The sequence below is a fragment of the Schistocerca serialis genome, chromosome 2 (assembly GCF_023864345.2).
Source record: "Schistocerca serialis cubense isolate TAMUIC-IGC-003099 chromosome 2, iqSchSeri2.2, whole genome shotgun sequence".
Classification (NCBI taxonomy): domain Eukaryota; kingdom Metazoa; phylum Arthropoda; class Insecta; order Orthoptera; family Acrididae; genus Schistocerca; species Schistocerca serialis.
The window spans coordinates 997,823,900-997,846,410 of NC_064639.1; the positions used below are offsets into that span (position 1 = coordinate 997,823,900).

Below are 22,511 nucleotides of genomic sequence, written 5' to 3' on the forward strand. Positions count from 1 at the left end.
TTAAAAATTTAAAGCACAGATTTTCTGTATTATCTGTTCGACATTAGGAATCGGTATCGGGTTAGGAGAGATTATTTAATTTTATTTGTCCATTTTAAAACCATGTTATATTAAAGAGTTTTTCTGTTTGAAAAACTATTGTCTGCTGTTTAGTCTTGTTCGTGTGAAATTTTTCAGTTGGTTTCAAACCTTTAATGAGATAACAGCAAGACATATGGTAAACTTCAGGATTATTTCAGTTTCTGTTCAAATGAGTCAGTCAATATATTACTTTCTCATAGGCATATAGCACGAAAAGATCGTGAATGTAAAAACTAGAGAGAATCGACCTGACAGGGAAGCTTAGGAGTAATGGTTCTTAAGTGCAAAGCATTCCCCATTGGAACAAGAAAACAGGCAAGCAGCAATCATGTACTCTCCATCATGCACCAGAACAAAAAAACGAGTTAATGTTGCAATGTCATCCAGTTCTAAGCTAAGCTGAAGGTTTCAAGTCAATAGCTTATGGGGAAGTTAGTTTAAAATCAGTTGCAAAATCTGTATGGAGCAGATAGACCGACAGAAAAACCAAGTACCTTCTGCTACACACCAGACTCGAAAGAGAATTAATATTGCAGTGAAATCTAGCTCTCACAAGAAGTACCAGCTCTCCGCTACACACCAGAAAAGAGAGAGATTTCACTGTCATTCAGTTCTCAGTTGAGAGTTTCAAGTCTATAGCTTATCAGGAAGTTAGTTTAAAATCAACTGCAAAATTTGTGCCAACAGACAGAGACAAAAAAATGGTTCAAGTGACTCTGAGCAATATGGGACTTATCTTCTGAGATCATCAGTCCCCTAGAACTTAGAACTACTTAAACCTAACTAACGTAAGGACATCACACACATCCATGCCCGAGACAGGATTCGAACCTGCGACCGTAGCGGTCGAACGGTTCCAGACTGTAGCGCCTGGAACGGCTCGGCCACCTCGGCCGGCAGACAGAGAGAGAGACAGTCCGAAAAACAGAGTACCCTCCGGCACTTATTATTACAGTAACATCCAGTTCAGAGCTATTTTGGAAGTTGGAAGTCGCTAGTTTATCAGGAAACTAGTTCAAAATTAATTGAAAATGTCTACCGAAAGAAAGAAAGGAAACCGACCTAATAAAAGCGTGTTAAAAAGTGATTGTTAATTTATATATACACAAATTTACAAAGCAGCACCAGATATTAAACCTTTAAAACCAACCAAAATTTGATATTTAATGCGACAATTACGAAAAATTCGTATTTCAGTAAGTAAGTAAATACATACATTCTGGATTTACTTTTGTTATATCTCCTTGAAATAAGATAATTTATTTGTCTCTAAAAAAGCTATCAACACTAGTCAGCCGCGCGGGATTAGCCGGCAGTCTAAGGCGCTGCTGCCATGGACTGTGCGGCTGGTCCCGGCGGAGGTTCGAGTCCTCCCTCGGGCATGGGTGTGTGTGTGTTTGTCCTTAGGATAAGTTAGGTTAAGTAGTGTGTAAGCTTAGGGACTGATGACCATAGCAGTTAAGTCCCATAAGATTACACACACATTTGAACACCGCTAGCCACGTTTCAGGCATAACTGAAAAGGCTGAAAAGTATGTAAATAAAATCATTCAAACCCCGTAAGTGGGTGAAAACATTCATATAACGGCCGTAACCGACGGAGACTTGTTTAGTCGGTTGTCTCGCAGGGAATGAAACCACTCAAACACGGTGAGTGAGTGAAAACATTTATGTAGCTGACATGGCAGCTGTGATTAGTTTCATACGCTTGTGAAATTCGACTGCAAAAACCGACTGAATGAAAAAATAATCGACTGACAATCGATTGTTAAGAACAGTCAATAGCACCATCACTACCCCTAGACAGCTGCCTAGTCTGCCTAGGCCTAAATTCGCCTTTGCCCACGACACAGGTAATCTTCAGATACACATGAGTATTACTGCGAAGCGTAGCTTCTGAACAGGGAAAGAATTCAGAGTTTTGTGTGAATCCTCGTTCCACTGCCAAGCTGCGCTTCGCAATGTTATTCACGTGTATGTGAAGATGATGTGTGTTAGGGGTGTAATTACGCTGTCGAAACGAAGTACATACTTTGCAGGAGGAATAATAGATATTTTAGACGAAGGTAGGATCAAGAAATCTGAATCAAACCTGCCACATAGTTTATTCAATTTTTATTGTTTTCTGAGTTACAGCTGATAACAGTGATAAGTTTTCATTTCTCATGTTGGTACCCAAGTTGCTATGGGTTTACTCAAACTGTGAAGTCGTGCTTGAGATTACACAATTAGAATTTTTGACTTTGATCGGGGTTTCCTGGTTAAATCTATAGTATCGCTCAAGTATGCTCTATTTATTTGCACATGCTATGAAGATAAGGAATTTCTGTTCGGGTTTTGTAACGGAAACGAAGCTGTAGAGAATTAATGGTAAATCATGAGTTTTCAGACCCTATGTCATGTGCTCTTCTATGTACCGACTTGACAGAAAATCCTAGGAAGTTCTGGTCTTACGTTAAATCAGTAAGTGGATCGAAACAGCATATCCAGACACTCTGGGATGATGATGGCATTGAAACAGAGGATGACACGCGTAAAGCTGAAATACTAAACACCTTTTTCCAAAGCTGTTTCACGGAGGAAGACGGCACTGCAGTTCCTTCTAGCACGAACGAAAAAATGGCTGTCATTTAAATAAGTGTCCAAGGAATAGAAAAGCAACTGAAATCAGTCAACAGAGGAAAGTCCACTGGACCTGACGGGATACCAATCCGATTCTACACAGAGTACGCGAAAGAACTTGCACCCCTTCTAACAGCCGTGTACCGCAAGTCTCTAGAGGAACGGAAGGTTCCAAATGATTGGAAAAGAGCTTCGGTAGTCCCAGTTGTCAAGAAGGGTCGTCGAGCAGATGCGCAAAAGCTATAGGCCTATATCTCTGACATCGATCTGTTGTAGAATTTTAGAACACGTTTTTTGCTCGCGTTTCATGTCATTTCTGGAAATACAGAATCTACTCTGTAGGAATCAACATGGATTCCGGAAACAGCGATCGTGTGAGACCCAAACCGCTTTATTTGTTCATGAGACCCAGAAAATACTAGATACAGGCTCCCAGGTAGATGCCATTTTCCTTGACTTCCGGAAGGCGTTCGATACAGTTCCGCACTGTCGCCTGATAAACAAAGTAAGAGCCTACGGAACATCAGACAAGCTGTGTGGCTGGATTGAAGAGTTTTTAGCAAACAGAACACAGCATGTTCTTCTCAATGGAGAGACGTCTACAGACGTTAAAGTAACCTCTGGCATGCCACAGGGGAGTGTTATGGGACCATTGCTTTTCACAATATATATATATAAAAGGCCTAGTGGATAGTGTCAGAAGTTCCATGCGGCTTTTTGCGGATGATGCTGTAGAATACAGAGAAGTTGCAGCATTAGAAAATTGTAGCGAAATGCAGGAATATCTGCACCGGATAGGCACTTGGTGCAGGAAGTGGCAACTGACCCTTAACATAGACAAATGTAATGTATTACGAATACATAGAAAGAAGGATCCTTTATTGTATGATTATATGATAGCGGAACAAACACTGGTAGCAGTTACTTCTGTAAAATGTCTGGGAGTATGCGTACGGAACGATTTGAAGTGGAATGATCATATAACATTAATTGTTGGTAAGGCGGGTGCCAGGTTGAGATTCATTGGGAGAGTCCTCAGAAAATGCAGTCCATCAACAAAGGAGGTGGCTTACAAAACACTCATTCGGCCTATACTTGAGTATTGCTCATCAGTGTGGGATCCGCACCAGGTCGGGTTGACAGAGGAGATAGGGAAGATCCAAAGAAGAGCGGCGCGTTTCGTGACAAGGTTATTTGGTAAGCGTGATAGCGTTACGGAGATATTCAGCAAACTCAAGTGACAGACTCTGCAAGAGAGGTACTCTGCATCGCGGTGTAGCTTGCTGTCCAGGTTTCGAGAAGGTGCGTTTCTGGATGAGGTATCGAATATATTGCTTCCCCCTACTTATTCCTCCCGAGGAGATCACGAATGTAAAATTAGAGAGATTCGAGCGCGCACGGAGGCTTTCCGGCAGTCGTTCTTCCCGCGAACCATACGCGAGTGGAACAGGAAAGGGAGATAATGACAGTGGCACGTAAAGTGCTCTCCGCCACACACCGTTGGGTGGCTTTCGGAGTATAAATGTAGATGTAGGTCGTCACGGTAGTTTCAGAAAAATGGTAATTTCGTTTATTTTCCTTTCTGAAACAAAGGAACTAAGTATACGCGCTAATAGTGACGTCTAACAGGCTGGCAAGTAAATGTTGTTACTGCGTAGTAGAAACTTACTATGTGACTTGTTTGTTTTTATTAACAATCAATGTTAAGATGAGTTTTGTCTACCGCAAATCGTTTATAATTGTTCTTTGTCATCTGTGATTTGTGTATCTTTGCCAACAGGGATAATATTTTTTAATGCGATTAAGAAAAGTGATATTTCAATAGTGTCAAGCTGTTTTAGAGACACGAATGGACGAAACGGCAGGTAGTACGATAGTAGATCGATTATGTGTATACTACTGTTCGAAATGAAGAAAGACCACAGTGTGTCGTTCCCATCAAAGTACTAGTTACTAAGAGCATGCTTCCTAAGGAAATGAAACTAGCTTTGGAGGCAAATCTCAGTAGTCTGGTAAGCAAACCACAAGAATACTTCTCTCATAAGTTAAAAGTAATGAAAGAAAGAAAAAACTTTCACTAAACAAGCTACGGTTCCTACAAAGGTATTTCTTCCAACTTACAAAGTTTCCTACCGTATAGAAAACAGCAAGAAGCCTCCCTATTTTACAAGCTCCCCTGGACATGGTCTTTGAGTCAACTGACAAGTTACGGACGAGTGGGCATTTATCAGACATAATTAGTCGAATATTTGATATGGCTAACAACAGTAAAGACCAGTTGCTTGAAAAATTCAATGGTACTGGTGGCTTCGCTGTCACTTTGATGAAGCTACAGACAACCATGACGAGCGCATCTAATTACTTACGAGTGGTTTATATATGACAACAAATCTCATGAACTTCTTCTTTTCTACGAAAAATAACACTTGGAGCTAAAGCAACAGATATCTTTGAAATAGTACACTCTTTTATGCAAGGTAACAATACTAACTGGGAAACTCGTGATGGTGTGTGTGCAGATGGAGGTTACTATGGGTGGCTGTTACATTAAATTGTAAGCTCTGATTTGTGAAGTCATTCCTGACGCTATTTTTACGCATTATTTTATTCACCGAGGATCAATGAGAGCAAAAAGCGTGGGTTCTGCCCATCATGAGGTCCTTCAATCTGCGATCGAGGTGGTTAAATTTATTAAAAATGGGCCACTTCAATCGAGATACATTGCCGGAAAAAAGTAATACACGTGGAAAGGAGACGTCGGTTTTGATCCGAATGCGGCAGATGTCATCTGGGGTACAGTATATGTACTGATAACGGTTTCATCGTCGTTCGCCAACTGACGTCGTAGTGGGATAGCTAACAGAGCGTCATGTGCATCCATCCTTTAATAGGGAATGTTCACAGCCTTACGGCTCAGTGTTGTGCAAACGTGTGAAGCAATCATTCCAAGGATTCGAATTCGTGATTCCTACAGATGGCTGGGAGTGTTAGAAACGGGTCAAATTGTGATATGGTCCTTTCGGAGAATTGCCACATAAGCTACACACGCTGTGTCTGTAGTCACGTGAACATTCTCACATCTGTAGATGAGGTTCTCGACGTCCATGGAGCACAGAGACCCGCTATGATCGTCGTACTGTAAGGGCAGCAGTGGCAGATCGTACAGCAATGGCTACCACAGCACGGATAAGAGGTGTTGTGGGCTCAGACGTGTCGGCACGAATCGGTTATTAGCAGTGGGACTAGAGACACGCACACCTCCGTCTTCCAGTCACGCAGCAGCATCGACGCGCGGCTCGACCACTCCGTGATCCACAGCGATGAAAGCAGATTCTGTTTGCATGCAAGTTATCGTCGTCTGCCAACGGCCTTGCCGCAGTGGTAACACCGGTTCCCGTCAGATCACCGAAGTTATGCGCTGTCGGGCTGGGCTAGCACTTGGATGGGTGACCATCCGGTCTGCCGAGCGCTGTTGGCAAGCGGGGTGCACTCAGCTCTTTTGAGGCAAACTGAGGAGCTACTTGATTGAGAAGTAGCGTCTCCGGTCTCGGAAACTGACATACGGCCGGGAGAGCGGTGTGCTGACCACATGCCCCTCCATATCCGCATCCAGTGACGCCTGTGGGCTGAGGATGACACGGCGGCCAGTCGGTACCTTTGGGCCTTCATGGCCTGTGCGGGAGGAGTTTAGTTTAGTTAGATGGTCATCTGGGCGTACGATGCAGATCTGATTGCCACTGTCTCTTAGAGTGCAATCGTCCAAGCCACACTGGCCCCTACCCAGGCCTTATGGTCTGGGGTGCTATAAGCTACAACTCTCGATCACTTTTGAGGTTTCTGGGGGGACGCTAAACAGCGCTCGGTGCGTATAGAAAGTTGTTATGCCCGTCCTTTCACCGTTCTTGTAACAGGAAGGTAATGTGTTGTTTCAACAGGATACTGCTCGCCTATACATTGCCCATGAAACTCCACGCGCTCCGAAGGATGTATAGCAACTTCTCTGACCAGCACGATCTCTGGACTTACCTCCTGTTGAGCACATGTGGGATATGATGGCACGAGAAGTGACTCGTGCGACTCGTCAGCCTTCAAATCTCCCACAGCTACGTGAACAGATCGAGCTAGAGTGGCATAACGTACCCAAGGACAGTATTCGCCATCTTTACGATCAACTGGTTGCCAGACTCAGCACCTGCACTGCAGTCCGTGGAGGCTATACCATCTTACGGTATGGGTGTTTCAGCATGGGTCGATACCGGTACCTCAGAACTGCCTAGGCTATTGATCTGTAAATGTACTAATTTCACATACTCCATATATACTGCTGCAAAAATAAATAGCCGGCCGCTGTGGCCGAGCGGTTCTAGGCGCTTCAGTACGGAACCGCGCTGCTGCTACGGTCGCAGGTTCGAATTCTGCCTCGGGCATGGCTGTGTGTGCTGTCCTAAGGTTAGTTAGGTTTAAGTAGTTCTAAGTCTATGGAATTTATGATGTCAGATGCCAAGTCCCATAGTGCTTAGAGCCATTTGAACCATTTTTTGTAAAAATGAATCTTGAGTGAATGGGAAACCTCATAAAGAGTTTACTTTTCTGTCGCAGTGTATTTTCAGAAAATGTGAGTTGACCCTCAATTTATTCCAGTAACTCTCACTCACTTCCACGTGCAAATGGCTAGAAATTGGTGTATGTACTCAGGAATGTATTTGACTCTTTCCTAGTGTAGGAGAAACATTGAATTCCCAGAAGTTCATAGACAGTGATTTTGTTTTGAAGCTGAAGTATCTTTGTGAAGTCTTTGAAGAGCTCTATTATTCGAATATATGTTTTCAAGGTAATGAGGCCACCATTCTACAATTGGCAGAAGAATTTCACCCTCGAGAAGGAAACTGATATTGTGGAAGAAAATGTTATACGATAAGTACTAGGCCGGCCGAAGTGGCCGTGCGGTTAAAGGCGCTGCAGTCTGGAACCGCAAGACCGCTACGGTCGCAGGTTCGAATCCTGCCTCGGGCATGGATGTTTGTGATGTCCTTAGGTTAGTTAGGTTTAACTAGTTCTAAGTTCTAGGGGACTAATGACCTCAGCAGTTGAGTCCTATAGTGCTCAGAGCCATTTGAACCATTTTTGATAAGTACTCGTATATACATGCGATTTCCCCGATCCTCACGCTTTTTTACAAGACAGTTTCTTTCAGTTGAGTGAAGAATTGAAGTTCATATTTAGGATCATTTAATTGAGCTCAGTGATTACTATCAGAAGTACTTTCCAGACCAAGTTGATGAACACAGCTTGATCAAAAATCCTTTCAGTAGGCGTGTGTTTATGTTCACTTCAAATCAGCCGCTTGAAAACCACTGAGGTAGATCGGTGTCTATAATCTACCAAGTGAAATGGGTGATTTGATTGAGTTGTTTGTTGCTTAGTATACTTCTCTAGAATAAAGTGTTCTTAGAGTAGAGAAAACTTAAATTTGAACTATTACAACTTCTGATTCTGGAATTACTAATAATATTTGTCCAATAGTATACAGAGAAATTAACAGTCCAGATTTAGAGTGTGTATTCGTGTTATCGCTAAACTGAGTGAAACTAGTGCTGTGTGGAGGAGTCGTATATAATCTGAACATGCAGACGGACGGAGTGTGAATGAAGAAGGAACCATTATTCAGATGATGGAGCGTAGTCCTTCAACAAGCAGACGCAGAAATTATAAACCTATGGATATTCCACTTACGTGCATATGATGGCCGTTACGTAAGCATTACCTATGCTTATTTACATCGACTTAAACATTTCCAGAACGAAATGAATGTAGACGGTAGGAATTATTTGGAGATGCGACAAGAAGCCGTGCAGAAAGCATACGACCACGAGATATGTATACCTGATACAGTGCTGCACATACGCTGAATAGGTCACTTAGTAAAACGTCAACAACTGACGCATTGAAACTTCCTGGCAGATTAAAACTGTTTGCCCGACCGAGACTCGAACTCGGGACCTTTGCCTTTCGCGGGCAAGTGCTCTACCAACTGAGCTACCGAAGCACGACTCACGTCCGGTACTCACAGCTTTACTTCTGCCAGTACCTCGTCTCCTACCCTCCAAACTTTACAGAAGTTCTCCTGCGCAGGAGAGCTTCTGTAAAGTTTGGAAGGTAGGAGACGAGGTACTGGCAGAAGTAAAGCTGTGAGTACCGGGCGTGAGTCGTGCTTCGGTAGCTCAGTTGGTAGAGCACTTGCCCGCGAAAGGCAAAGGTCCCGAGTTCGAGTCTCGGTCGGGCACACAGTTTTAATCTGCCAGGAAGTTTCATATCAGCGCACACTCCGCTGCAGAGTGAAAATCTCATTCTGGAAACTGACGCATTAATGACCATATCTGACTAATATTTGATGATGCGACATCCTGACACGCGTAATATTAGTCATTCATTCACCAGCACAGCCGTTTTACTAAGCGACCTATTCAGCATTTGTAATGTACTGTCCCCATTGGAATTACGCTGTTGGTTAATTGCGAATCGCCATGTTATTCCATTAATACTGATGAAGTACTTTCTCTCATGACCTTATCAGTATATCTAGTAAATCTCATCGGTGGTCCAACGAAAACCCACGCGTTTTTGTCGATACACACTTTCAAGAACGCTTCTGTGTAAAGGTCTGGTGTGTTATTACATATCGACAGTCCATTGGAATTGTTGTGCTAACGCAACGTCTTATAGCGAACCCTTATCTACACTTCCTGGAGAACGGGCTTCTAGCATTATTATTGTAGAAGAGGATCTTTAGGCTGCAAGGATGGGTATATTCTTTCAGCATGAAAGCGCTGTTCGAGAGTTGAACGATAGTGTGAAAGTGGTTCGATGAACTCTCTGGCAGGTACTTAATTGTGAATTGCAGAGTATGCATACACACGTAGATGCAGACAGATGATTAATTTAAAAGTAAAATACTTCATAGTCTTATTTGTAAGTTATGTCATTCATGTAACGTATACTATAATACTCTTGTGAAGCAGAAAATATTTGATCTGAGGAATATCCACAACTGAGGAACATATATTGCCAGTAATTTCTATTTATGCTTGACCGATTTAGAGACCTAAAGCTTCATCTTCAGGTGCCACCAAGTACTCGTAACTGTGGAAATATAAATGTGTGGCGGTCGGGCCAGTTACTCATTCGCATCAAACAACAGCATGGAGCATAGGACTACGAGTCGCGATACCGGACTTGACAGCACGACGCAGAAGTGACTATAGCTCTGGCTACATATTGGCAAATGGCTGTTAGTACCATGTTGCCAGGCCGTGTGTCACGAGCATCTGACAGTCACATGCCCCTCTGTTACTCATTACAATAGTTCCTGCTTTGGTCAAAATCAATATAACTACGTTTTTGCGGTAAAATATTGATTTACGCTGTGTCAATCATATCGTTATGGAAGCAAAGTACATGGACGTTATTTGAACATTTTAAAAGCCTGGTTATTCGATTCATATTTGCAGTCTACAACGCATAAAATCACTATAGACAGCTGGAGAGCGAGCATGGAAATAAGAAGTAATGGAAAATTCACAACACGATTATTACAGACGACATTAGGTATTATATGTTCATGTGAAGTGTAAAAGGATGTGAACCATTGACAAAAACGCATATTAGAGTGAAAAATATAACAACCCAAATATCGACCGAAGTAACATGCTAACGAGAATGCACAATTGGTCAAACTTAGTTATGTTCATTCCAGGATGGTAATTTCCTAACATGTTCCTTTTGCAACATCTGTAAACTAGTTTACTTTCATTAAGAAAATCTGTGTGGGCGCTTTCTCAACACGTGCCTACACACCGCCACTTTGGCTTGGATTCTGCCATAAGAACTTTAGTGAATGTTTGTGAGTAACCATCCAAATAGAATATAGGTCGCATGTCACCTGAAGTACCCAGCGAATCCATCTTCCGCAAAAATTTAGTTCTGGAAGCCACTATGTCGTTGCGTTCAAGTAGAAACCGTCTATCGTCATTCGGATGCTTGTATTTAAAACCTGCATCGTTTAATATGTTTCTCATAGAGCCAGGAGAGCCGGTAAAATTTATTTTTCAATTCAATTTTCTCGAAATATTTCTGATATCGAGTATTCGCCACTGTCGTAAAACTCATAGACTGTCCGACTGACAATGTGTTTATCAAAATCGCTTGGTTTGGTTAAGTGCTGTGTTGTTAAATATTTTTCCTTCCAGAACTGAACGTCGGGGATTGTCCCTCACGTCATGCACGCTGCATGGTTCTTAAGCCAACGTCACAAACAGCCTGGTCGGCAGCAATGCTTTTTTTCTTATAGTAATTGTTTTTTTCGGTAACATATCATTGTATTTCTTGATATCGTTATTATTCGTTACGTCTGCCTTCCGCAATGAGATTGCATACAGATGCCAACATTTCACCACCGTTGTCTACAATTAGTTTTAATTATTCATAGACACTGTGCATTACGGATTTGCTTTGCCGCCTAAAATCAGTTGCCTTTTTCAGTGGCCGTCTTCTTCCCGTCGAAGTTCATCTTGCTGTAGTTGTTTTGAAACTCGACCCACTTGGCACAAAAAAATGGTTCTGAGCACTATAGGACTTAACTTCTGAGGTCATCAGTCCCCTAGAGCTTAGAACTACTTAAACCTAACTAACCTAAGGACATCACACACATCCATGCCCGAGGCAGGATTCGAACCTGCGACCGTAGTGGTCGCGCGGTTCCAGACTGTAGCGCCTAGAACCACTCGGCCACTCCGGCCGGCCACTTGGCACAGAGGAAGTCTCTCTCTCATCCTGCTTTTCCATTTTCAAGTTCTCGACCGCTTCCACTCACTAAATAAATTGCGCAAATAACATCGCAAAATATTCTTACTCAAACTGCGGAAACTAGAAACTCAGTAAGGTATTGTAAAGAGTTACGCGAATATCTACACACTATCTCGCTACTGACGCTCTGATAGCGTTCGAAGTAGGCAGCTATGGTCGCTCAGTGTTGCCACTTTCGAAAGTGCGCGCGCTCGCGCGCGCGGGCGTGTGTGTGTGTGTGTGTGTGTGTGTGTGTGTGTGTGTGTGTGAGAGAGAGAGATAGAGAGAGAGAGGGAGGGAGAGACGAGGCAGAAGTGCAGAATTGTGCGTTTGCAGGCACCCGCCAATACGCCTTGCTAGCGCTTTTAATTTCCTCATTTCGTGTCGTGTCGTCTAGTCCTGTCGAGACAGGCGCCTCGGTTGCTGGTCATGCCTTATCATGCTTTACTTTGACGTTGGTGATTGACTGTCTCGACCACTATACATTTATGACTATATAATTATCGGGTGGCACCTGAAGATCAAGCTTAGCCATCGAAACCGATCGTGCAATAAACAGCAATTACTGGTAACTGAAGAGTACTGCTTATCACAACATACTGCTTAGTGCAATGAAGTACGCAGAGACATTTATGACATGAGTTGTTAAGGGAAGTCGAAATTTAACCAAGATTCACCGTCACTTACATTTTACTCACACTTTAAAGTAGTTGCGCGCAGGAATCATACGAAACACTGCACACGTTTGAATGAAGTTTTGCCTTCCTATGATCCATGTTTTTTCTTCTTAACCCGCATGTTTCTCCACCTCATACGCTCTAATGCCTTACTAAAACAGAACGCGGCCTTTGCGGTCTGCCTTGATGTACGTGCTTTCTTTCTCACACCCGAACTAGTATTGGTGACTGTTTCTCAACATTTAGTAAGTGCACGCAACTCTTCTGCCGCAGGTCTGTGGCTCCTGCGTTCGTGCCGCGCGGGACTAGCCGAGCGGTCTATGGCGCTGTAGTCATGGACTGTGCAGCTGGTCCTGGCGGAGGTTCGAGTCCTCCCTCGGGCATGGGTGTGTGTGTTTGTCCTTAGGATAATTTAGGTTAAGTGGTGTGTAAGCTAAAGGACTGGTGACCTTAGCAGTTACGTCCCATAAGATTTCACATACATTTGAACATTTTTTTCCTGCGTTCTTACAACTAATTTAGTAGTGTATGGTGCAACAGTACTCACTGGTCTGCAGTCTTCACTTATTTCCACTCACATTTTTAAACAGAACACAATGTTTTTTAGACGTACAACACTTTTAATGTAAGAAATGTCAAGAAACAATAATATGCACTCCGTTCACCACGGAGCTAGCCCGGCTGAATCAATTGTCTGCTCTCTGCGGTGTCTCGCAACTACCGGCAGGCCCTGAACAAAGGAGACTGATGGTCCAGATAGGCACACCGAAATGTAGTTACACAGTTGTCGACAGGGAACAGTCTATACTGGAGAAACTGACCTGACCATTCGCAATGTCTACGCTAGACGGCAGTGCAAGCGGCAAAAGTGTATCATTGAACTCAACAGTAAAGTTTTCTTCTACAAGGGCGAAAACTCCTAGTGTCTTTACATAAAACAAACATTATTAACATTCTAGATGAAACTTCCTGGCAGATTAAAACTGTGCCGGACCGAGACTCGAACTCTGAACCTTTGCCTTTCGCGGGCAGGTGCTTTACCACTTCTTTTTTTTTTTTTTTTTTTTGCAGACTCTCTATCCATCCTTTTTTTCCAGCAATCCAATTTGTTTTAACCACTTTAATTTTTTTAAATTTTTTTAGGATGATCAGGGCGTGGTACACGCCGCACTATCAGTGGGATCTCTTCACGGCACTGCCAGTGCTTCGAGGCCCAAACCCCTCCCACCCCTTTTTTCATGTTCCCTGTTGGGTCATAGCACTAAGTGTGCAGAAATCTTAACACAAAATTCCCATTCTGCGATGTAAGAAAGACAAAGAAACCTCTTCTCTGAGTAGAAAACGAACACTGACAAAAACTTAACAATTCTTCTTGAATCACACAAATACTTTGGAAGTCGAACACGAGTAATTCTGAACAAAATGTTTTGAAGTTCTTGAAGCAAGGCAATAGTAAATAATAATAAGAACCCAAGTGACTTTTAATTTTCTTCTATTCGTTCTCGTTCAAGGTGTTGTAGTGGTTCCACATATTTAACCAACACCCATTCTTTCAAAAATGAGCTTCAGCATTTTGCCTTAGTGCTTCTTGTGGTTGCGATACGTGCTGATTTTTGCATATTCACACTTCATGTAAACGCGGAATTCTATCTCGTTGTCCGACCCAAGTTTGTGGATGACATAACTAACATATTTTCCCAGTAACCAGCTAATGGCGTTGGTTTTTAATTTCGGAAAGTATGTCATGTCTGGTCTCAGGAGGAGCGATAGCGTTATATATTCCGTAGAGGATCTGGTGAGAAAGGCGATTGGTTGCCTGATCCAATTCCAGGTATGCACTTTGCCACCACAGGTGAATCTGTGGATGAGTGTGTCCACCAGATTGCATTTTCCACAAAGGCGTGTCTGGTTTAAACCGATCCCATATAGTCTCTCGTTGGTGCTGATGACATTGTTAACTGTTTTGTACCATGCGGAAATAGCGTCTGTAGATAGCCCGGCATAGTTGATGTTCCGCCATACAGCTTTCCAGTTACAATTTGGGAAATTCGTTTCAGTTTTGTTTCTGCCCTCATTTAACTTCCTTTCAAGTATGATGTATCGCGCTGTGATACATGTGTTGCCTCTGATTTCGTCACTAAGATAACTTCGAGGAAAAATTTCCTCACATACTGCAGACGGGCATTAATCCTTCCGCTCATCAATCGGTGCTTGCAGGCTATGGGGTGTCACAGCCTCAAAGAGCTTTGCGGTTATACAGTGTGGAAATTCTCTGAGTATATGGAAAGTCCGTTTGAGGAACAGAGCAGACGGTTTATTGCGAATATCCACCAAACCAAGGCCCCCGTTTCTGACACCCAGTATAACGGTAGTCGCACCAACCTTGAATATGTCTCCTCGCCATAAATAATTGGTAACAGTGGACATGATCCCTTTCGATACTAGTTTAGGGATTGGAAATACCTGTGCAGTGAAATACGCTTTAGACAAAACGCAGGAGTTGATGAATCTGACTTTTTGCAAAAGGTCCATAGTTCGATGGATGTTCTCCATTACAGCACCATGAAGTTTACCCCTAGTTTCCGTCCAGTTAAAAGCAGTCATCCTCATCGGACATGCCATTAAGGTTATTCCCAAAGTTTTATGGTTGTTGTCTTGTTTTGCCCATGCCAGTCGGAGGTGATCTAGGCCCCGTAGATTCAATATTTTACTTTTGTTTTCATTTGTTGTCGCTCCCGACGCTAGACAAAACGTTTGGATTTGTCTTTCCAGTGTAACTGTCTCCTCCTTATTCCTTATTACAACGCCCACGTCATCAGCATAAGCTCGAATGACAGTTTTCTCACCACTCAAAGTTTTGCCTATTAATCTTGCTTGGACAGTGCGGAGGAAGGGCTCTAAAGAAACAGAAAATCAAAACCTAGATAAGGGATTGCCCTGTGGAACCCCTCGCCTTATCTGTATGGGTTTAGATGTTTGGCCATTGATTGCTATTTTCGTATTTACACCTGTTGCAATATTTCTTAGAATGTTGACGATCTGGGGGTGGAAAGCCATTCTTGACAGCGTCGCAAAGAGGTATCTATGACTAACGCGGTCAAAAGCTTTGTTGAAATCTATAAAGATTAAAGCACATTTTATACTTGTCACTGAGGTAATTGCAATGACCTCTCTGTATGCAGATAGACTTTCGAATATCGTTCTGGTCGGACAACAAGATTGATGATGACTCAATATTTTGTTGGAAAAGGCAGAGAGTCTTTTGTTGATAATACGCGAAATTATTTTGTAATCAGAATTTAGTAGCGAAAGAGGCCGAAAATTGTTTAAGTTGGTTTTGCCTTTACTCTTAGGAATCAGTACTATTTTACTTTCCTTAAACTCCGCAAGAACCGTTTTTCCGTTGAGGACCTCATTTGCCATGGAAGTGATCTTGTCCCCAATTATAGACCAGTAGCGGGCATAAAACTCCACAGGGAGGCCATCAAGTCCCGGAGATTTTTTGAGAGGTGAGTTACGCACTGCCTCATGCACTTCATCTTTACTAATAGGTGACAGGATGTCAGAGTTGTCTGTTCCCGACAATTGTGGACCTAAAATAGTGAGAAAGTCCTCGAGAGCTGCATCTTCCACTGTGGCCGGGGCATATTAGGTTTCATAGTACCTGTGGACTTCGTCCAATATTTCTTTCTGGCATGTGAGCCTCGTACCAGTATGCGTCTGGACTTCATGAATAAAAGTTTGACGTCTGTTTTTAGCATGCCGCACCAAGTGATACAGAGAAGCTGTTTCATCTGCTACGACTGATGTGGCTTCCGATTTAATTTTTAGTCCCTCCATCTGTTGCCGTTTAATGCTTAATAAAGTGGCTTTTATTTCTTTTGATATCATTCAGACGAATTACGTCATCATGGGCCTGTTGATATCTCTTAAAACTTTATAATAAAACTCCATTGTATTCCGAAACTACCTATGCCTTGCTGCACTAAACTGCATGACCACTTTCCGCAGCCTTGGTTTAGCCCTCCTAGTCCACCAGTCAATGACTGTTGGGTGCTTGTCTACTGTGCGGAGGCACATAGTCCACGCTACTCTTATTTCCTGTTCCAGTTCTTCGTCAGTTAAAACAGAGATATTTAAATTCCATTGGCCTCTGAATCGACGGGTTGGCTGTACACTTAAATTAAAGCAAGTGTACTGTGATCGCTAAAATACACGGGAATAGTTTCAACGTTTAATAAAAAATTGTGCAAATTTGGTGACACGTAAATTCTATCTAGTCTGCTGCGGTAGTGGCTGGTTGTATGCGTGAACCCGACTGACGTCGGGTGCTGTTCCCACACATCCTTAAGGTGTAGATCACTTACTAACTTTTTTAACTGTGGCGAGTAGTTGAAATTGGGTTGTTGACCTTTCTGGTTTAAAACACAGTTAAAATCACCACCTTGTGTAAGAGAACACGGATTTTTCCTCAATAAATAAATCAGTTCATCTTGAAGAAACTTCGCACGATCCCATTTGTGGGAATTTCCTAATGGGGCGTAAAGTTTAAGCACTGTCACTTCGAAAATTTTTATGCCTATGGCTCTTCCTGATTCTAGTCGTTCGATTTCAGTCACCGGAATGCCTTATCTTATAAGATTGGGTGTACCGATATTGGCTTCCGTAGAAACTTTAACAATTTCAAAAAAGCCTCGGATCCGAAATTCCGTTATCGCAACTTCTTGTAGCAACGCGATATCTGTCCCAGACTGGTCCAAGAAATCTTTTAGTGCTGCCAATTTCAAGGGTGACTGTATTTTATTAATATTAATAATAGTAATGCTATAAGCTTGCATCACAGACATACCAGAAGAAGCTATTTGGGATGAGGATCGGTATGATTATAGCAGCAACGTGCTTCTCTACAAGTCACGATCTTTACAAGCTGTGTGGCCATTACATGTACTAACTTCCTAGAAAAATTTGCACTGCTTTCAAACAAAGAGCTTGAGATGAAAAGTATCCTGAAATCCTGACAATGCATTGCTATAAGCCACTGTGGCCCTTCTCCATCTCCTCTTCAGTGTTGGCCCTGATGACTTAATATATTTTTTCTTGATGTCTTTCTTCTCTGGTGTGGCTTTCGCTTGATGACGCGTGACAGCAAGTCCCGGTTTCGGTCGCAGCCGCCGGCGGTGGCCGTCTGGCGCAACAGCGCTGGCTTGTGAGTCGTCAGTGTTAGGTTCCGGCGTGGTGTCTGTTGTGTTGTCTTGCTGACGAGGCGGTAATGCTTGTTTATTTCCTCCTTCGGCGCAGCGTTGCGCTTCGGAGTCAGCAGGTTGTTTACTTGGTACTTCCTCGTACTGTTCGCACTGTATGGGCTGTGCAGTTGATGCGGTTATTGCAGCTGTGACCTCAGGCTCAGGGTCACATTTCCGTGAAAGGTCACTACCAGCTGTGTCACTATCCGTTCGTGGCGGTATAAGTCCTTGTGCGGAAGTGGGAGCCATATCGACCTGTATTTCATCTCCTTTTTCCACTTCCAACAGATCTGCAGGAATGGGCTTCGGCTTCCTGGCAACAGGTGTTTCACAGGAAGAATCCTCATCAACATTTTTTTCAGTGCCCTCTAGAGGACACTTTTTAGTGGGAATCTCGCTGTCATGGGACGGAATTTCAGCAGTTAATGCAGGTTTTAAAGACCGAAAATCATTAATATTAAGAGCAACATTTTCAGAGGTAGTAACAGGATCCGCGACAGCCGCCGGCTCTGTTGTATTACTGGCTGGCAACAAATCATTGAGTGTTAATTTCCGGCGTTGCGTAAGGTTATTTGTAAGCACAAAAACACGGCAAGGGCAGTCCTGACGGAGGTGACCAGACTCGTTACATACATGACATGTAGGGGTTTGCCCTGAGTACATAACATGCGCCTTGTGCCCGTCAACAAAGTTGTGGGAGGGAATGTTTGCCTTCACTTCCATCTCCACGGAGCGAATGCCGTTAAAGCACTGCAGCTTGAAATGCGAAGCCCACCTTTCGTTGACTATTTGCCTGACAACCCCATACTTTGAAATGACATCTTTAATTTTCGAGTTGTCTACTTCTATGGGAATATTCAAAACCCTAACATTCCTAATTACAGACTCGGGATTCCAGAGTTTTACAGTCCTTTTAGTACCATCACGGTGTATAAATTCCGTTTCATAACCAAGTTTTGCCAGAAAGCGGTCTACACTCACGGAATCGTTAAACTTTACAAAAATGCAGTATTCATCAGAGTCTAGCAGCATGGTATGAACAGATTCAGAATGAAGGCCAATTACCTCGGTAATCCAGTCGTGTATTTCAAGTGCAGAGGGCTGTACTCGACGGGTGTACTTGTCGAAGATGAAAATCACGGTGTTTTTTGTCACGGAGTTTGTCATGGTGTTCTGCAGCGAAGAAATCTCGGACAACGCCGAAATCCCAACGGCACAACGTAGAAAGACGACACGAACGAAGACCAAATGCTCAATTGATAGCGCTTAATTCACGTGCAAAACGTCAATAAACGATCACGAAACATGAAAACACTGACGTAAAAACTGAACGTTCACGGAGCAAACTTGAGGAGCGTGCGACAGATGCGACAGCTAAAGCCAGACTGTCTCTGAGCTACACAAGCACGACTCACGAACCGTCCTCACAGCTTCAGTTCTGCCAATACCTCGTCTCCTACCTTCCAAACTACACAGAAGCTTTTCTCCGTCTGCGTATGCGTCACAGAAGCTTTTCTGAGTCGTGATTGGGTAGCTCAGATGCTAAAGCACTTGCCCGCGAAAGTCAAAGGTCCCGAGTTCGAGTCTCGGTCTGGCACACATTTTTAATCTGTTAGGAAGTTTTATATCAGCACACACTCCGCTGCAGAGTGAAAATCTCATTCTGGAAGCATACTAGATGTTTATTCTTCAGGTCTATGCATGGTGTTTCCGTAAGATAGTGCAAAAAATGTAACAGGACATTCAAAATGCTCCCCTGAACAGTTTGAAAATGGGGAACCTGGGAGGGGGGGGGGGGGATGCAGGGGGAAGACAGCTTAGGGAGCTATGGACGTACACTTGTATACCGATTTGTCGAGGAATACTGTTCTCCAGCTTATGTACAACTAACAAGCGTACAAGTTTACATGTACACTATTTATGCCCCACAAGGAAACAAGGAGGACGAGCCTGACTACTAAAAAGCCATGATGCAGGTTTTGTTTACTTTGCTTGTCCACAAGGTGGCGCTGTTGTATCGTATTTACATTGTCCCATGACAGAATCATCAAGTACGTTTTGCTATGAATATCTGGGTCAGCATTGTGGGCGAGAATCTCATTGGCCCAGTACTTGAGGTAGGTGGCTCCGAACACTATGGGACGAAACATCTATGGTCATCAGTCCCCTAGAACTTAGAACTACTTAAACCTAACTAACCTAAGGACAGCACACAACACCCAGTCATCACGAGGCAGAGAAAATCCCTGACCCCGCCGGGAATCGAACCCGGGAACCCGGGCGTGGGAAGCGAGAACGCTACCGCACGACCACGAGCTGCGGACTTGAGGTAGGTACAAAGAGTTCTACCTGACTTGTTGGACAACTTATCCTTGGCTGTTCGTGTGGGTACCACAAGACAGTGAACGTGTTCACTTCAGTGTGGATATCCGCAACCATCACAACGCTGTATTTCCCAGTCGCTGGATAGGAAGGGGCGGTCCTATTTCATGGCCTACCACGTCACCTAACCTCAGTCTCCTTGATTATTTCCTATGGGGAAATCAAAGGCACTTGTGTACGGGACCTAGTGGATCCGAAGATGAAATTAGTTGCCAGAATTTTAACTGCCTGTGATGTGATTCGAAACACACCATGGGCATTTGTTAGGGTGCGTCAGAATCTTGTTCGCCAATGTCATGCTAGCATTGAGATTGACGGCCGTCAGTTTCAGCATATTTTGTAAGATACAGTGCAAACGGTATGTTCGTTGTGTCAATGATTGTATATACAGTTAACTGTAATTAATGTAAAGGTACGCTAATGTGATTTTATTCCCATTACCTCCTTAAGCTGGCTTCTCTGACCCAAGGTTTCCTACATCAAGATGTTGAGAGGAGCTTCCACTATGTCCTGTTAAATTTTTGCACGCTCTTAAGAAAACACCCGGTACGTTCCATTTCTCAACATAACCTCCTTGATAACGAACACATTTCTCTCAACGAGAGACCAGTTTGAGTTACAGCCTCATCTCTGCTTGCATTGCCTCATCACTATGAAAGTGAAGTCCTCTATGGTGTTCTTTAGGTTTTGGAAACAGATAAAAGTCGGATGGGGCCAGACCGGGTCGATGGCAGTTAACCCAAGGCGATGGACTGTTGCAGATGTCGCAGTGCGCTTGTACGGTCTGGGAAGGTCGCGCTGAAAGAGAATATACTCCATAACCGGACGAACTCATCGAGTTCGGAACTTGGTTTACTCACACATTACAACGTCTTTAGCGTGTTGTGATTCGTCATACAGTACTTCAAGAGTTGTCCTCGAGTACCTTAATGAATACTTTGAGTCCTCAACGTTACATAAAAAAGACAGAGCGATTTGGCGCAGTGAAAGGTCACTGCACTCGTACTCAAGGAGATGACGATGCAGACCCACAGTTCGGTCATACAGATTTATGTTTCCATGCCTTTCCCAAATGGCTGAAGGCAAATGTTGGGATGGTTCCTTTGGATGGGCAAGGTCGATTTCCTCCCCGTCCTCCCCTAATGCGTCTCTAGTTAAGTCGTCGATGGGACCGTATATCCTAATCTTACCTCCTTAGTTCTGGAAAACACATTTAAATCACAATTAATAAAATATTCCGGGCTGTTATGCTCTGGTCGAATTTATTTCACATTAAAACCAATCAATTCATCTCCATCTGCTCATGACATTTCCAAGTGGTCGTAGCTACTTTAAGTGTGCGATTTACGCCCTCCTCTTGACATCTGGATCCTGGTGCTGAAGAAGATGTGTACCAGGGTGATAGCAACAGCGGAGGGTGACAACAAACAACGCTCAATTGAGCTCGGGTAGCAAAGCATCTGACGTCACACCACTGCGCAGCAGCACTCGCAAACGGAATTTTTCTGCAGTTAGTAGCGGTCCAGGGTGTGGAACGGACACTTAAAGAAGTTACGATTTCCCTTGAAAATGTCCCCTCAAATGGGGACGGAACGGTTGGTTACAATGTGAAATCTGTTCGAAGACTGCATGACAGCCCGGAATATTTTATTGTGGCATCTGCCGTGAAAGTTTATATCTTACGCACTTAACTCTCCCCACTATAATTATATGATAGCTTAACAGTGACGAATGTGTACAACTCTGATAAAGCGCAGTTTTCGGGGATCACAAAAAAGTGTTCGCATCAAGATGGACCTACAAATCCAGTACTGCATTTCTAAAGACACGAAGAAACCGCCAAAAGAGTGAAGGTGTGCAGCAATTACTGAACTACGCTTTCTTTGAGAAAAAATCGACTGTTACAGCTCAATGCTGTTTAGAACTGAATTGGATGAACTGTGGAAGCGGGTGTGATAGTAATACTGACAACTTACAGAGCCGTTTTTTTCGTCAGTCCGTAAGGAAAATAGGTTAAAAATAATCCCGTACGTTTACTCACCTCGTCCTTATACAACTAGGATACCGGATGTGACGCCACTTGCTTAGTCCATCGCCGAATAAGGCAATAGGCCCATTCCGTGTCTGCCGCACTTGTTTTATCCGTAGCATGGTTGGGCCGTCCGACCCCATAATTAGTAAGAGAGAGAGAGAGAGAGAGAGAGAGAGAGAGAGAGAGAGACAGACAGAGAGCGAGAGAGAGAGAGAGAGAGATAGAGAACAAAGCAATTAGGCACCTGAGAAGCACTCGGCCGAAGGCTCGTAGATATATAACTACCTGATGCGGCAGAAGGCCTCGGAAGGTTTCGTTCTCGTTTTCTGTTTATTGTAAACACATTGTGTCCACAAAAAAAAAAAAAAAAAAAAAAAAAAAAGGAATGTACCGCTAGCACCACAGACTGCCGAAACTATTACACTGCACAGTTGATGATGTCGAAGTTCCAGCTTCGTGAAAGTCCACACCTTCTCCTTTCTTCCTGATCAGTTAATGTTTGTAATTAACAGCAGTCTCAGACTTTCCGCAGAAGATGCAATTATTTTCCTGTCTGAAAAAAAACACAGTACAAATACTCAGTCGGATACTGATAAGATTTCAAAGTGGCTGAAGTATTTACAACTTACTTTA

The 22,511-nt window shown here is 43.3% G+C and overlaps 1 protein-coding gene, 1 non-coding gene and 1 pseudogene across 2 annotated transcripts in view; 1 reads left to right on the top strand and 2 right to left on the bottom strand.

Moving 5' to 3' along the window:
- Positions 1-22,511, bottom strand: part of LOC126456583 (uncharacterized) — a 454,669-nt gene that overhangs the window by 304,500 nt on the left and 127,658 nt on the right. The window lies entirely within an intron of this gene.
- On the top strand, positions 6,064-6,181 carry LOC126459505 (5S ribosomal RNA; annotated as a pseudogene).
- Positions 8,676-8,750, bottom strand: Trnas-cga (transfer RNA serine (anticodon CGA)). The gene has a single exon. It is a non-coding gene; the product is annotated as a tRNA-Ser (tRNA).